We start from the raw sequence: 17,281 nt of genomic DNA on the forward strand, positions 1-17,281 counted from the left end.
TCTGGCGACGATAAAAGCTTGTGGCAAAATGACATTGATACAAAATACTTGTTTTTGCTTATTTTACAACTTTTATCTTGTGTTGTAGGCAAAAATGGGAACTTCGCATTCGTAGCGTTTATTTTTAGAATTTTGTGTTTGCACGTGAAATTTAGCTAGCGAATAGATTCTGGTGAAATTTGGCACAAAGCTGGGGCTAGCGATAGTAAATAGGCTATGTTAAGCCGAAAAAATACACTTCAAGTGGGATTACATTATTATTTCACTAAGTGACATTTGTGATTTCCGCGCAGCGAAGTTGTGGGTAAAAGTTGTTTGGAAATAATGTTGTTCACGATGACTAGGAAATGCTACCTTATATTTATCGAAAGTAGGATAATTCGATATTTGTTTTAAGAGCACGGTCTATCGCTGTAAGCCTGTAATCATCACATCAGCGGATTTATATTTTGATGTTTGACAGGAGAGTATAATCAACTATTTAAACTACTTTTAATACCTACTAACTATTGTCTAACGGCGCTGTTCTCAATGAGATAATAGTTATCTTGAGAAGATTCCATGGCATTAAAACTTTCACTCTTCTAACGCGTTAATTAAACAAACATTTCATTCGGCATTTTGCCACTTGGTGACCCAAATTGGTGGCACTTTGTCTAAGAAAAAATAAAAGTAAGGCTAGACTAACTACTATGTATCCTTTTTAGAATTCGATTGGTTTGCGAGGTTTAGTCTACCCTTCAAAATGGGCAAAACAAGGCATGTTACGTAGGTACTAATTGCAATCCAATATCCCATTTTGTTATTTTCATAGCTAATATTTATCTCTGTTATGAGCTGTATAAGTCAAACACAGAACTTATTTTGAAAAACATAAGTAAACTAATTGAACAGGTTACCCTAATGAGGTTCAAGTACATAAATAACATAAAAGTCGGAATGAGTAGTATTTTGCGACCGTCATCAAACATTGTAGGATCGGTATTTTTCATATATGATCTTCATTTTATTATTTTACGACGGCAAAATGGCGGTATTTATTGTTGGAAAAGGAATATATTCCTTAAGATACATTCCTTAAGATAGTATAATGACGTTGGCATATTCAAATGATAAATTACTCAGTTGTAATTGATAAATCTTTGGGGTAAATATTTATCTGAGTCTGACTGACTTACTAATTAAAAATAACAAGAAGAGCAAAGCGAAGAGTTAATGGGTACTTAATACTTAATTATAATAAACCGTTAAGTATGAACGTGACGAAGAATTAAGTTTAAAGTTTAGAAATTGGAGTGGCAAGAGTCGACAGCTTAACCATACACTCTGGTAATAAACTTGAGGGATTTCAAACCATTAATATTTTTATTAGCGCTGCAAATTAATAATGTAACATTTTAGTAATGATTTTTTCAGTGTCATAGGATTAGGGCCAGCGTTAGTGTATACATTAACGTATTTGACGACCTCGGTGGCGCAGTGGTAAAGTGCTTGCCTCTGAACCGAGAGGTCCCGGATTCGATTCCCGGTCGGATCATGATGGAAAATGATCTTTTTCTGATTGGCTCAGGTCTTGGATGTTTATCTATATATGTATTTGTTATAAAATATAGTACCGTTGAGTTAGTATCCCATATCACAAGTCTCAAAACTTACTTTGGGGCTAGCTCAATCTGTGTGATTTGTCCTAATATATTTATTTTTATTTATTTATTTACTTTTGAGGAGTTGTATTAATAATTGTAGTTTTACATAGATTTTTCCACCTTTTTTTGAAAACTATATGACAACCAAACCGTGCAGAATATTTAATGTGAGTAATAGTAGGTACTAATAGGATTAGTTTCGTTATATTTATTTTATCATTTATACTCATTACCAATTTATTGTGAATCTTCCGACGAATTCAATATTTCGATTATACATAAACATAAATAAGTATAAAAGATAACGGCAACAAAATCAGCACGATAAAAATATTATTGGTTTTGATTTCATTCATAAATAGATGGATGAATCGTGACGAAGTTATAAGTAACCTTATTAGACATAAATAACAAGAAATCTTGATATGAAAAACAAACATCGGATTGCATAATAATAATTACTAAATCATCTCGTCAGATAAAGCACACCGTGAGTCGTTTATGTTGGGAAGCACGCGTTATCGGATGCGATCCCACCTTTGTTGTTCATTAGACTGACGTAGATCATGCAGTCTCCGTTCTACGAAGAAAATCATATTCTATTGACTTCGCCGTTTTTCTGTTGCTTTAGTGATAAGCATAAATATCTGGTTAGTACCGTAATGGAGCGATGGCGTGACGTGATTGAATCGAAGCCTACGTAAGAGGTTTACATGCTTTTCAATTCGTTGTTGCGGTACTAGTTTGCTTCGTATGTTGTCACGCGATATAAGATATTTTACATTGAATTGCCATGTGAAGTCAATCCCAAGGGAATTGCCCCTAGGGATATTTAGCCATGACAATATATACTAACGTGTAAAGGCATTTTTATGCGCTATGATTGTTGATGAACCATAATGAACAGGAATATCATGGAAAATTAAAAACTAAGGAAATAAAACTGTTCTATAAAAATATAAAATAAACACTATAAAGTAACCGTCATATTATATCGTTAGAAAACTAGCTTAAAATTAGGCTTAGCACAGTTTTTACATGCATTGCATGTCTAGACACGCGCCTCATTCTTGTATTTCTTTGGAAAACTCTGAACAGCATCGATAGAAAGTAAATAGTTGACCTTTGCCACCGCGAGGTAGTCATTTCGTTTGAGTATTGTACTGTACCAGAAACATGTCTCTATTTCTGGAATGTTACTAAGTGGTTTAACATAATTATGTATTGAAGCTACGGGCGAATTTTTATTGCCCTAAAATCATTGACTCCCATCATATACTATTTACACATTAATATTGTCATTTTTATTGAAACCGAAGATTAGGTTCTTGCGGCGATCTTGACTTTTTTGTATAATTGACTTTTTTCAGTTATAGGCGGGCATCGACACGAATTAAAGTGATTTGAGATTTTCCCGCTAGAGATCGCGGTGTTTCGGCAAATTTAGCACGCGGCCGCGGTCCATGGCGCTCTGTACAGTTCGCCACCGTTACGCGACGATTAGGCTGCGCACGCGCAACGCAGTGCTGCTGCAGCACTCTCGCCATCTGCGTCTGCATGCAACTGGAATACCAATATTCACCTTACATCTGCTGCACCTTTAATGCTGGCTATATATACTATCGGTGCAGTTCGTAGAAGTTGGGCCGTTACAACGTACATTGCTGGATTTTTCTTGAGGTAAAAAAAGTTTACGTACATATATGCAATTGTGCGTTCCTTCGCGTCGACATCTGTCTTAGTTTGCCGACAGTATGTAAAAGTTATTAATGATCACTGCATCGAGGGCATTTATACACACAATTTAACATAATATGTATAATGCAGTAAACTCGACCTATGTACTACAGTATCTAACCAAGAAATTGCAATTATTTATATCTTCTCTATCATCTTCTAGGTAATTTCCCTATCAACTACCTACATTGAGTAAAACTATGTAGTTCATTCATTCAATTAAAACATTCAAATTGTTGCTCAAAATAAATTCTAATTGCTACAAAGCACTTATGACTTATGACTGTGATGCATTAGTTGATGCTTATGTTAAGTCGAACTCTCTAAGAAGTAAAAGTGCTACGTATTACAATCAATGTTTGGACCAGCGACCCAGTTCTTGGACACACGAATACGGGCGTAAAAACAGCAACTCAGTCCAAAAAATGGTGCAAAACCAAAATGAAATAGATACGTTAAGTAGCAATAACTAAACAAGTAGGCAGAACGCGAAACGTGTTCATCGATTGTATCTACAGTATCTACACTAATATTATAAATGCGAAAGTCTAAACTGATTTTGATTAAATTTGGTATACTTATAGATTAAAGACTCGAGTTGAAACAAATGCGAGCAACAAATATTTTCATTCAAATTTCTACATTCAGAGATCAGAAATGGGGGTGAAAGTTGTATGACATATCCTGCGGGAAACGGCAAGTCTGCCTAAAACTTAGTCTGTGTGTGGATTTTTCCAGCATTTCTTTGACATACTCAATACTCAATGTTTTTATTGCATACCATAAATTTGACATGGTGTCAAAAATTATATAAAAAGTACATATTTATGGACCCTGGCGGGCACAGCAACATGAATAGATGAGAGGAGGTCATACTGAAAATAAATGTTTATAAGTAAATTGTAAATTACGGACTTAATTCAATTTAAATTCATAGATCAATCAGTTAAACATAAAAATATGATACCTTTAAACTCGTGAAATAAAATACCGCTACATAACACGTGAAAAATAATTTGGAAGGTATAATTTCCTGTGACGAGAAAAGAATTCAAACTTCTTATTTGACAGTTCAAAGGCTGAGAGAATAGTTTTGTGAAGTCATCGACGGCAATGTTGGACGAGCCAGTAGTTCACACACGTATCGTAACGTAATGGATTAAGTGCTACAACATTAACACAATAACCCACATCGCGTGCATTAAAATCATTCGGAAAATGACTCTCTCGGCCGACACGACCAAAAAACTGATATTGCACTTAATGCGACTTACTCTCAGTCGCTTAAACAAAATATATTATTTGCCGTTACACCATGTGGTTAGTTTTTTAACGAGAATGATAGATGCTAATTGTAGAAATGATGGTATGTGCTATATAAAAATTTCTCTATTTCAGTGGTTAAGTTTTATCTTCTTATGTATATCTACGATTTTTTGCATTGTTTATTACTTAACGACGATCATCTTCTGTTTACGTTCTTGGCTGTGACGCCCAATAGTCCAACGTAAAAAATGTTAACATTCGAGTCGTCTGTTAAATTTAAATTAATGTTCTTGCTTATCAGCTTTTTTCCCTTAGTCGCTTCATATGACATTTATGGGAACCACCCATCGGGATAAATAAAATACAAGGGTATTTAACTAAGGGTAGGCCCGGAGGAAATGTTCATTTACTCGATATTCATAATATTTATTACAAAAATAGAAGTAAACAAAGTTACAACTATTAGAAGCATATGAAATATGAGCACATGTGGTGTGCGCCTGTACAGAGTAATTTAAGATTTTCATCGCTGATAATGAGTACCATTGCGAATCAACATTAACTTTCACTGCTGTATGTATCGACATCTGTCTCATTCTGCAATTGTGTTTTTTGGTTTTTCGAATTGGGTAACCTATCCATACATACTAAATTAATGATGCGAAAGTCTGTCTTTGTGTCTGTCTGTACGCTTTCATAGCTGCTGGGCCGGGTTTGTTGGATTTTGGATTAGATATAGTTAATGACCCGGGGTAAAATGTTGCCTTGGGCAACAGCTAGTTATGATATAAAATTAAAAAAAATTGAGACTTTTGGGGTGAAAACGATGACTCTCATGTCATGTGAGCACGTCAGCTTTTGAATTTATTTAAAAAGAAGACTGAACTACGTATCCCATGCACAAAGGGCTTTGAAGGAGCTGCCAACAAATAGGAAATGCGGCTAGTCTTTTGGGCATGTTGCAACAGCGCTGGTGAGTTGAGACCTACTTATTAATAATTGTATTTTTTTGTATTAATTTGTTTTTAAGTTTTGAGTTTTGTTGTTGACTCTAAATATGAATTACAAATATAAATAATTGACAAAAATGTATGGCATATTATATTTAATTTAAATTTGATAAAAAAAATTAAACTTAATTTATAGACTGTAACAGAATCGCTCAGCTGGCCTAAACCTCCTTTTGCAAAACCACATGAAGCATGATTAATAAAAACCAGTGGTATAGTAAATCAAACCTTGTTTTTATAGTGGCAGTAATTTGCTAATAAGGTGTAAAAAAGCATAATCTAAAAAACTAATCCCCTCTTTATAATTTTTGATAGAAGTTTTTTATTCTGTATGAAATATTGAACGTAATCTTTTTTGAACTGAGCGCTTCAAGTATGAATGTTGCGATGGTTCAGGTCAAACCTCTTTCATAGTCATTCAGAAATTACACATGACCTTCCCAGACAGTTTTTACATAACATTCTGAGTTATCTCATACTAGCGACCTGTCCCGGCTTCGCTCGGGTAAAAACATAATAAAATATAGACCTACTCCTTCCTCAGGAATCGCACTATCTATTGGTGAAAAGCGCATGAAAATCCGTGCCGTAGTTTTTGAGTTTATCGCGAATAAACAGACAGACGCGGAAGAGGACTTTGATTTGATTGACACCAGACACTTTCTTGGAATGTAGTGGTGATATCTCTAAGAGTGTGGAGTACGGTATGATTAGTTCACCACTAGTTGGAGTAGTGGTAAATGAACAAATCGCAGCTAGATTGCGTTGCGTCCGCGATCCCGCGATACGCGTTCGCACGTTTTTGCCCCACATATCGACACACTTGATTACCTCCGATATCGGTGTAAGGAAAATCACGAATATGTTCTATCTAATAAATAAGACTTGCACCGTTAATTATCCCACTAATATTAAAAAGGCGAGAGTTTTTATTCACTAACTCTCTCCTTTTTAATACTTCGTGTTCATTCACTTCGTTCATGTTTGTGACTTCTTCACGCTCAAATGGTTCAGCCAAATTTTATCGAATTTGGTTTTGAGCTAGCTGATACCTAGTAACACACATACTTATTCCCGAAGGTACGCCATTCCTGTAGGGTTTGGTCAAACAGTCTGATAGTCAATGGTGCTTAATAAAGTAGATGGCTAATGCCATGAAAAATACTTCTTTATGTAGTAATCTACATAAAGAAGTATTTTTTTAAATAATTACACATGTAATAGTGTGTAAGCAGCTAGTACATGAATATGACTATTATAATAATATTTTTAGAAGTCTTTCATGGCCTATTCGCGAATACGTATAAGGGCATTCCCGGTTACTTTATCAGCCGTGTTCGTCACTTTCCTACTTTTCTTCTCCAATTCGTATGGTATTCAACATCCTTAAATGTCTGGATATTCGTATTATTACTGACGACATCAGAAAAAAATATTTTAAGTTTGATCTGGACCAGAGGAACGGAAGCCAGGCATTAGTTCCGTTCGTAATTTGCCGGTTTGCGCAAGACGTGGCCGTACCAGTTATTCAGTAAAGCTAAACATTTAACAATATAAACAAAAACATTTTAATGGGAAGTAGGTAATACGGACTCATAAATTTTTGTTTTATAAATAGAACGGGGCGACAAAAACATGTCTCATTTAATTACTTCACAGTAACATTAACCCCGTCGGCGCCATTTTAATTCTCAAAGAAAGCAAACAGTTTCCCACATAATGTGGCTACTAGTGTTCCGCATTCGTTTCATTTCTCGTTCGCATTAAGCTCCATGTTCATATGTGCTACGAGTACAACTGATTTTCTTGGCAAATCGTACAAACACATCAACTGCTGAAAATATGTTTTGTTTTTTCGGTGTTTCGCATGTATTCAATTGTCGCAATGAATTACAATCTGCAGCTAAAAAGTTAGTGAGAAATAAGTAGTTGATTTTATACATACAGTATCAAGTCTTTTTCTCTTACGGGGTAGATAGAGCCAGAAGTTGCGAAACTCGAAAGCCACATTAAGCGGGTTTATTAATAAATTAAGATGATTTGATATGTTTAAAAATACTTACAACATATTTACTTTTTAATTCAATAATTTATTGCATTACAAAAAAATATGTAGAAATGTTAATCGGTGTACCATATAACCTTGTAAAAATATTATAATATGTATTATTATCTCTAATTATTATTATCTTATAATTTTCTAATTCGGTAAAGTACCTATTATAGAGTTATTTAACTTCTTCTATTTTAAACTCATATGCAAAATGATGACAATAAAGAAGGGTCAGTCATGCATAATGTTGCAAGGAACGTTGTTGTCATGCAAGGAAATAAGACTCATAAGGGAATTATTGTTTTAGACATGTTCATTGTATTTTGTTATTACGTTCATACTTCTATTTCTTATGCAATTAATACAGGCCCTAAAAATGAAAAGGAATATAATTTAAAGACTGGTGGGTCTGTACTGATAGCAATAGGCTATGTCGCTTCCGCCTGACCCTGGTAGAAGGGGCAAATTCAAGAAATGCTGGCTTAATGTCGACAAGGATGATATGTGCCTGTGATATGACAAGAAGGAGTCAAGTGGCGGTTTTTTTAGTAAATACTGAGACGAGGTCTGTACCAATAAAAATAGTACTACGGTGATGATAAAACATATAAGGACAAAGATTTCTAATCGACAACTTTATCTCTACGAGACATTGCCAGACCCTTGTCACGTCGTTGTGTTTAGGCACCAAGGGTCTTAGAACGTCGGTAAATTGCAGTGTTCAGCTCCAGGCGCTTTATTGAAAATTCTATCTGTTACAGCAAGAAGGGGATTCAGATCAGAGGCAATATGCTTCTTCCGACCTTGGAAGAAAGTTCATTATCGCGAGGCTTTGCGTCCGGCGCGACTCCGTTATCCGGCGTCAGGTTACGGTCACGTCTATAAAAGACCGTGGTTCCATCTTCACCATTTCATTCCGTTTGAGACGCGGCCGGTGTCTGTGTGTCTGTTGCTGCGTCCGTGTTCGCGCCGGTTCTTTCGCTCGCCGGTACAATCGTTCGGGTCGAGTGCTCGCTTGTATCACTGGGACACAGTTCAGTTGTGAAAACTCTTTGAACATTATCACGTGACAGTTTAAAGCGACAAAGTTCCTGTACGACTCAGGTATATGAATATTGTATACTTAATTTAAAGGGTTGTTATATTTATTTAATGTTAGTATTTTTGGCGGTGTTTTCTTGTCACAGTATTTACATAATCTAGATAGGATGTATAATCATTACACGGCGTTCCGCTCCCATTAAAGTTTATCTCCAACTTCAACAGTACTGAATTTCATTAAAATCAGCTGAATGGATAAGGTGTTTAAATATATAGTGTTAAAGTTCAAACTTTGCGTCAAACCAGTTCTCAAAAAATGATTGTTTGTAATAAAAAGTGAAAAAGCAATTATTGTTCTTTTACTTTTTAATATAATGATTATAGCAATAATTTAAGTTTGTAAAAAATAATAATTAACTTTTTTTTCTCTTTGTGAAAAAGTATTAGGGAGCGCACGGTATTAAAATAAGTAATGGAAAATTAAAGTGACTACACTGTCTTATTTGGACTTCTACGTTACCTACATTTATATCAATGTAATGTATCTATTGCTTGCGGCTTTGCTTGCGGCAATAAGTAGCCACAGAAAAAAAAGAATTCATTACTTCATTTAAAATTCAAAGAAGGATAAACAATACACATTTTACAAGTGTGGCGCCTTATATTAAACGTATCAATTTTATCTATATGATGATGAGGTCCCACCGATTTCGGTCATGGCGACAACTTCAACGATTTCGAAGTCTCTGGTGTTCTCGCATGTGGCTTATGTAGCCAATCTATATACGCACATCAAGATAATAAAAATAAATAAATTAGCAGATAAACTATTATTCGCCTGTTTTAAGCTTATTTCATTGATGTATATAAGACGACATAGGTGATTATTTTCTACATAGAATAAATGCTTAGGGGTAGCCATCGGTGCGTCTCTAATCACCCAATTTTATCGCTTGGTTGGGTCGGAGCAGTCGGGAATCTAGGTGGAGGAATGAAAAAAATCAGTGCAGTTTATTGACACCTTTTATATAAATAAATAAAGAACTCAAGGTTGCATATCATGATTATTTACTACTTATATTTGTTATTATTATAAATATAATAAAAACTGTTTCCATGTATGTGCACATACTTAATTGAAGAGGAGACGCGTGCACTTTAATTTTTCAAGCAGTACAATGATTTGTTAAAAACTCGGGAATACTAAAACTATAAACCTTCGTGAATAAATTACCTAAGTAACAGTGCATACTTCATCAAAATTCGTTGCGTGGTATGAAAGCTTAGAAACAGATAGACGTAGAGGGCGACTTTGTTTTCATAGTGATATTCAAGTAACAGCGATATCAAATATTCTTGGCAAGCCATCAACAAAGAAAATTGTAATTAGTTCGTACATCAAAAGCCATGGTCTGCGTCGCGGATCATTGGACGTAGCTAATCCATTAAATAAGGCTGCTATTACTAAATTATATACACAAGGTGTCTTTTATCTATATTGACAAAATAATAAGTTAACAGAAGTTGAATTCTTTTGGTAAAATAAATAAATAAACAAAAATAGTGCTATTTAAGTATTATAATCGTATTAGGACATTTGTTTCATAATAAATAAAATAAATCAAACAAGGCATGAATACCGCAGGCATACAAAGCCATTACTCGAACAGCTCCTATTCGGGTAAAAGCTTTGTATGTATTTTTACAAAGTTTCCCTAATAAATGCTATAATTTTAAAGTGAATCCATGTGAACATTTTGCGCCAACCCCATGTAAAAATGGGAAAATGTCGGAAAGATGTGCTACTCTGTACGCTTAATATGCTGTACTAGAGTGTACCATAGCGAGGTGCAAGCGTGGGTCCATGGGTGATTGGTGGACCGATGGTAAAATGATTACCGTCATTACCGTGGATTACCAAGGAGGCTCGCTCCCATACAGTATTACCATTACGTGCACTTGGGATACTGACGGGTTGTTTTTGCGTCAACTAAATTGGTTACAAATTATTTATACGCAGTAATAGAGCAGAAAATGTAATTTGTCAGGACAATAATAAATATGATTTATACGTCATTTAAGATTCGCATTACAATCGTTAATAAGAAAAACACGTGTAAACATCTTCAATAGGTAGTACATTAGCCAGTTTTTTGCAAAAAGTCTCATTTAAATACCAAAGGCAAACATTTATTCTTATACGGAATTACTTTTGCCATTTAATTGAGATTAACCGGAAGTTGCAAAACTCATCTGTTCAACATAAGAATTTTCTTGTACGGCCTAGTATAACGCAAAGCTGTGTAAAGTTTTTTTTTTATTGTATTGTAATACATACTTTATTTAACTTTATCAGAACCGCCTTGTTAGAACCGATTTACTTAACCATTCAAGTAAATTGTAAATCGGTCGACTGATTTCAGATATAAACAATGATTGATAGGATTAAATAATTTTAACATTTTCTACTCTTTAGAAATCGGATCGTGCAATAAATAGGACAGGATAATTTACTGGAAAAATCTATAAAATGTCCAATTCGCCAAACGTAAAATTTTCAGAATGTATTTATCATTAAGTAAGTCAATTAAGATATTTAGCAGAAGAAAGATCACCAATGATGTACCTATACCAACACCTAGGAGTATAATAGATTAATACTTCTTTACAGACATCTGTTCGAGAAGGTAAATTATAAGATTTAAAAATGATGTCACTTGGCAGGAGCTACATTGACTTCCTTATCGATGTGTCTTCTGCCAAATGTATAACTGTCGACATGATACATTATGAAAGCTGGACGTTTTTGAATGGGACATTGAACTAAAGGCATATTCTTCATATCATTGAGGGTGTTAGTGCTATGTAACGGGGAGATTATATTCATCCTAGCGCGACATCTAAGAGTCGTTTCAAACAGGTTGCACGTTCCACGTACAGGATGCAGGCTATTTTAATAACTTGCTCTGTTTCTACTGGCAGTATTCAAATAAGATTATTGCAGTTATATTTCAAATAAGACCCTAGAAGAAGACCCTAGGGCACAAAGTGGGCAACCCGTGTGTGACATGCCTAGTGTTACAGACCCATAGGCTGTGGTGAGGCCGGTTGTCTGTTTTTGAAATCAATAACCCATTAACTAAGCAGACTGTCTGACTGAGATCAAAAGGACCCAGGTTCCAATCCACAGAGTTTGTATATCAACCTGACTCACGAATAGTAGTTTTCAATCTTGGATAATTAAATAAAGGCAGCTATTGTTTAAAATCACGCAAACTATCTACAAATCTGAAGAACTTCCGGCATTTAACTAAAATTAACCTGAATCGAGTCTTGATTTATTTATAGCATTAATAGCAGACTTTTTGCAGTTACTTTGAACCCATAATATATCATATATCAAGCAGAATGAAACAGTGCGTCACTCACACGAGTTACACAAACAGAGAACCTATCATTATCATTTTTAGTAAATTAAAAGGTAAAAATATCTAAGATATCATTTTTTCATTTTCAAATAGTAAACAGGAAACCGGAAGTTAGTAAATTAAATAAAACTCATTTGAAAACAACATGATAATATGAAACAATGGAAATAAGTAACTAATATATTTCAGTCAATAACCTTTGTTACGCAAGTATGGCAAAAAAACGCGACTATGATAAACTCATGCGTGGGCGCAAAACCAGTTATTTCGCGAGGTGCACGCGACCTTGACCGGAGGACGACCAAATCACTGATCGATCCACTTTACACACGTTTGTACCCATAGTTTGCACCCATGAAGTTATATAAATCAATTACTCTTAGATGCGTTACTTTTGTTCACACTTCTTTTCAATTCACAGACCTGAAGCCCGGGTCAGCGAAAAAAATAACCTTAATTTTGAAGATTCGGCAATGATTTTCCAACCGGCCTGACGTCCATCTTCCTTGGAAGAAATGATATCACTCATATATCAGGATACAATAAAATGAGATCGTGACTTGATCGTGACTTCTAGAAAACACGGGTTTATAAACTTTTAGATGAATTTTTAAATACTATAGTTATTACTTTTTTGTTTTTTAACCGTTTTACATATTAACTTTTCAAGGTCTCATTATGAATAGGAATTACTAATTTTAAGAAGAATTTTTTTCTTTCAGTACTAGTACTAGTAGTGTCTAGACTTTCAGTGGTTCGCCGCTCACGAATTTTTTACCATTAATTTTATATGATCACTATTTTATAAAAAATACCATATAACCCACCAGGATAATTAAATACGAGTATGATAGTGACAATGATAGATTCTTCAACGGCAAAAAATGTGAGTTGTGCAGGCATGTTTAACAACACGTCTTGTTAATGTAACACGTGTGTCCAAACCAATTTGATGCCGCTTGAAGCTATTTAAATATAACCTATTATTTATTGTAGAGATTTTTTAGTTTTTTCTTTTTAAATTGAAAAGCGTAACACTCTGACAGCTATCTAGGTATGAAAAGGCAAGACAGATATATTTCTGATTTCTATGAATACGACTATGAAGAAAGCTTTGATTTTTGTTATTATTTCAGAAAAAAGTTAGTCAAAATAGATCAACTAGTATTTTTTTATATAATTGATATTAAATAAGCATTGATATTATATTGTGTAAAGATTCTTTTCGGAAAGTAGTTTTAATATGAAGGGCTACTTTTTATTTTATAACTATTGAAATTCATTATCCTCTTTTCCCATTACATATCATGGAATATTAATCAATGTTTTATATAACCAGTGTAAGTATTTTAATTATTTCACACCAGTATAATTACAATTAATCGCTTATAGCTTATATCCGTTACTATACGCATCAACATGAGTTAGCTATGTCAGGATTTATAGTTCCAGTTTAATTATCTAGTTCCTCTTCTTGACATTTAAATTAGAAAAAGGATCTGAAAGCTCGTTAAGAAGTTATAAATTACAATATGAATGACACTATAACTAGTACCTATTTTATTTACTCATTACAGAATTTATAAAAATTACACTCATTCTGCTAAAGTTGAATAAAATTTAATTTTTCATAGAACTATCCTCGGAAAATAACCCCCCATACTTATTTAGTTAGTTGCATAATATGTAGTGAAATGTACTTTTTCTAATGTCAAAAAAAAAAAGAAAATTGTATAACAGTAATTTGTTATAACGTCACGATTTTTGGAGTCGAAATACATTCCTATTTTAATGAGACTTAAAAATAGTAAATTACATAATTAATAAAATTGAACAATTAAAATGATATTTAATTATTGTATTTGGTTATTTAAATCCCTTTAGGTATTTATTTTTTTACCCAGTCAAGTAGCCAATTGTATCTCAAATACGTAGTGTGGCAGAAGGAAGCTTGTGGTTCTTTGTTAAATTTGCAAAAAAAGCTCATTGTTGTGATGGTGATATAGGTATTTAAAACACATTCATGTATGTACTGTAGTGAAATGATTTCCACTTTGTTCGTTATGTTACTTGAAGTGTGTGTGCCGTGCCTACTTCACTGTACTTGCGCCTGTCACACAGTCACTGTGTAGAATGTTTAGAATTCATCGTTCTATTTTGCCTACTATTTTAAACGTAGTGAGATTTTTATAAAATAATTACCCGATTTACATACTTTTCAAACGAAATTTAGATATCATAAAAAAATACTAGACAGATCTAAGAAAAGACAACCTGAGTCCAAACAATTTTGCGTGATTCGAGCCCTTAGTTTCATAATCCTGCTCTTTAAAAAAAAAAAAACACTCATTTCAATGGTAGCCATTATTTTGGATATTATTTTTAATTTGTTATTTCTGTACGAATAAGAAATAAATCTCTGGTTGTTAAACGATGAATATAATATATGCAACGACTTTTTTGGCAATAGCCATGGAGCAGTTTCGATTGCTTTCTTCATTTCACACACAATTATAATCAACAACTAGACTTGCAGTAATATTTGGATATTCTTAATCTTCAAAAAATAAATTTCATTAACTTAATGTGAAGGTGGCGTGTATCACATGCGATTTCTAAATCGTTAGTAAATGTGGCGGCACGTCCATGTAATTGCGTTGCTCAGTTCACGTATAGCACGTACAGCCCCACTACTTTCCTCGACCCACTGCCCTCCAGCTTCGACCCACAACCGCTCACAATTCCGTAATGTCTCACATTTTATTTGAGATTTGCCGTGCCTCATTACACGATTGTTGTACAGTTATATCTAATAACATATCTCCATTATGCGATTGTCCAGTGGCTTATCGCTTGTTATTGATAGTGAGTAGCGTTTTGGCGCTCTTTTCAGTGTCATTTGTAAATTCTAATGATCTGTGGTTAAAAGATGGAAATACCATTGCCGGGTAACAATGGTATTTTTTTGTGATAGTAAATGATTTCCTGCACATGATGTGATGTCGATTCATTCAAAAGCATTCCAAAAGGCAAGTGATTAACATTTTTAATGATGCATCATCAACTGGTTTAGAACCGGTGTTGATGCTTATACGACTAAACGGGCGGTGCGGAAGCTGTAGATAAGAACGGTAACAAGGCCAATTTGCTTATTTTTTAAAGTCTAAACGCTTGTTACCTCTTATTGATAAAGCATCCGGTTGTAATTTGAAAAAGATATAATGTTAAAAGTTGCTAGCTAGACGTTACTAACAAATACATGAGATTTAATGGTCAACATATTATTTAAGCTTATTTAAGTACTGAGAAAATATGTAAAAATCTTCATATCGAAACATAACTTCTTACTTTGTTATTATATAAATTTACTCTCTAGTACAAACTTACAATTAATTTGAACAGGTAGTTAACTAAAAATATCAATCCTGTTGTTAAGACTGACATATATGTATGTGATTAATTTTATTATTGGGTACACGGCATGAAACCAAAGAAAAAACCTCGAAGAAAATATAATTAGACGAGGTGACTCAACAGGCTTAGCGACGCAGGTATAGTTAGATCCTGTCGGATTGGTCTTGTCATAATCGCCAGGGTAAACTTGACGCACAAGTACATTTATTTCTGTAACTCGTCCGATCCGATGTAATCACGACATCAGCTGCCGCCGTGAGCGAGTCACTATCGTGTGCATCTCATTGGGCCGACACAAGAACAGTTACACCAAATTTTCCACATTCCATTTGATTCGTATGGGAGTAACGTAAACGCGAGCGTAGGTGTGTCCTTCAACCGCAATGCAAGTTTTCTACGAATGAATAACGGTTGTTTCATTTGACAAAAACCTAAAATGTAACTTTCACTGACAGTTCGGATCACGTAGATGGAAAATATTAGTAGTGTATTGTGAGATGTAATGGATTTGCCACAGCAGCCCAGTGCGCGTGCTTGCTTCTCCACATCTTAAAATAGTGTCAGTACATAAAGATAACTTATTTTGGCAGTTATTTGTGTGTAACAAATGAATACAATACTTACGAAGAACGATTGCATTCTCGACTTTATATAAAGGTATTTTCTTATTAATCGACCTAATATGGTGACTGCCAAATGTATATCGAGCGGGGTATCTTAATATGAAGCAATTCATCTGTAGTAAGTTTAATTTGTGAGTGCACGTCGCTCACAGCCACCGCGAGCCGCGACCTACTAAAGTGATGAATAAACGAGAAAGTGCACGCGATACCACGTCTCTGTACATCCAACAACCAGTGAACCAATAATTTGCACAGTTGCTGTTGATAACTTCGTGAGATTGAATTTAATCAACATGAAAGTAGACCACTCAAACATTACCAATTTATATGCATAGTGAATACAAATAATGGTGATATTGATGGTTTCTACAAGGCAATACCGTACCTCATGACCAATTGGTGTAAATGAATTTAAATTTTACGAATATATTTTAAGATAGGTATTTTACTATAAATATGACAGCGAGCTACTCAGTTACTGGTATGTGTTTTAATATGTATGAACACGGAAAATACTATAAAATACGTAGGTAAGCTACAAAAACATATGCCTTGCTATTTTTCGACTGATTGCAACAATGCAAGCCTGACATAACTATTGTGCCGGGTTTCACTCAAAGTGGAGTAGTGTGACGCTCACACGGCGTCAGCGTCTCCTGAGAACCGTGCTGACGACCAGCCGCCGTCTGACGACCCGAATCTGGTCACTTGTGACGATTCGACCGACCGTGACTTGTTGGTCAAGTTTACATGTAAAACTAAGTGTTTTATATGCAAATAAATTAAATATATGTACAAATCTGCACAAGTCAACTTTGACGTTGATTTTAACCTTACAACCTGTGCAGAACAACGCAAAGTAAAATTGTCTTATCGGCAACGGCGGCGCAGGTTAAAGTTAACGTCAAAGTTGACGGGTGCAAGCTAACCTTAGTATTGTACAGTTAGCTGTGCGTATATGTAACTAGGCTGAATTTGTATACTGTACGTATTTGTATCCAGCGCTTCTTCGTTAAGTCAAAGAACAGTCTCAAACTCAAAAACATTTCAATATTATAAAAAA

The 17,281-nt window shown here is 34.4% G+C and overlaps 1 protein-coding gene across 1 annotated transcript in view; it reads left to right on the top strand.

Moving 5' to 3' along the window:
- The first annotated feature begins 8,621 nt into the window (after nt 1–8,621).
- Nucleotides 8,622–17,281, top strand: part of tyn (trynity) — a 60,266-nt gene continuing 51,606 nt past the window's right edge. Inside the window, exon 1 of the mRNA XM_053745553.1 lies at nt 8,622–8,816. The gene's annotated coding sequence lies outside the window, so the exon portion shown is untranslated. The remainder of the gene's footprint in view (nt 8,817–17,281) is intronic.

This window comes from Plodia interpunctella, chromosome 5 (genome assembly GCF_027563975.2).
Source record: "Plodia interpunctella isolate USDA-ARS_2022_Savannah chromosome 5, ilPloInte3.2, whole genome shotgun sequence".
NCBI lineage: Eukaryota > Metazoa > Arthropoda > Insecta > Lepidoptera > Pyralidae > Plodia > Plodia interpunctella.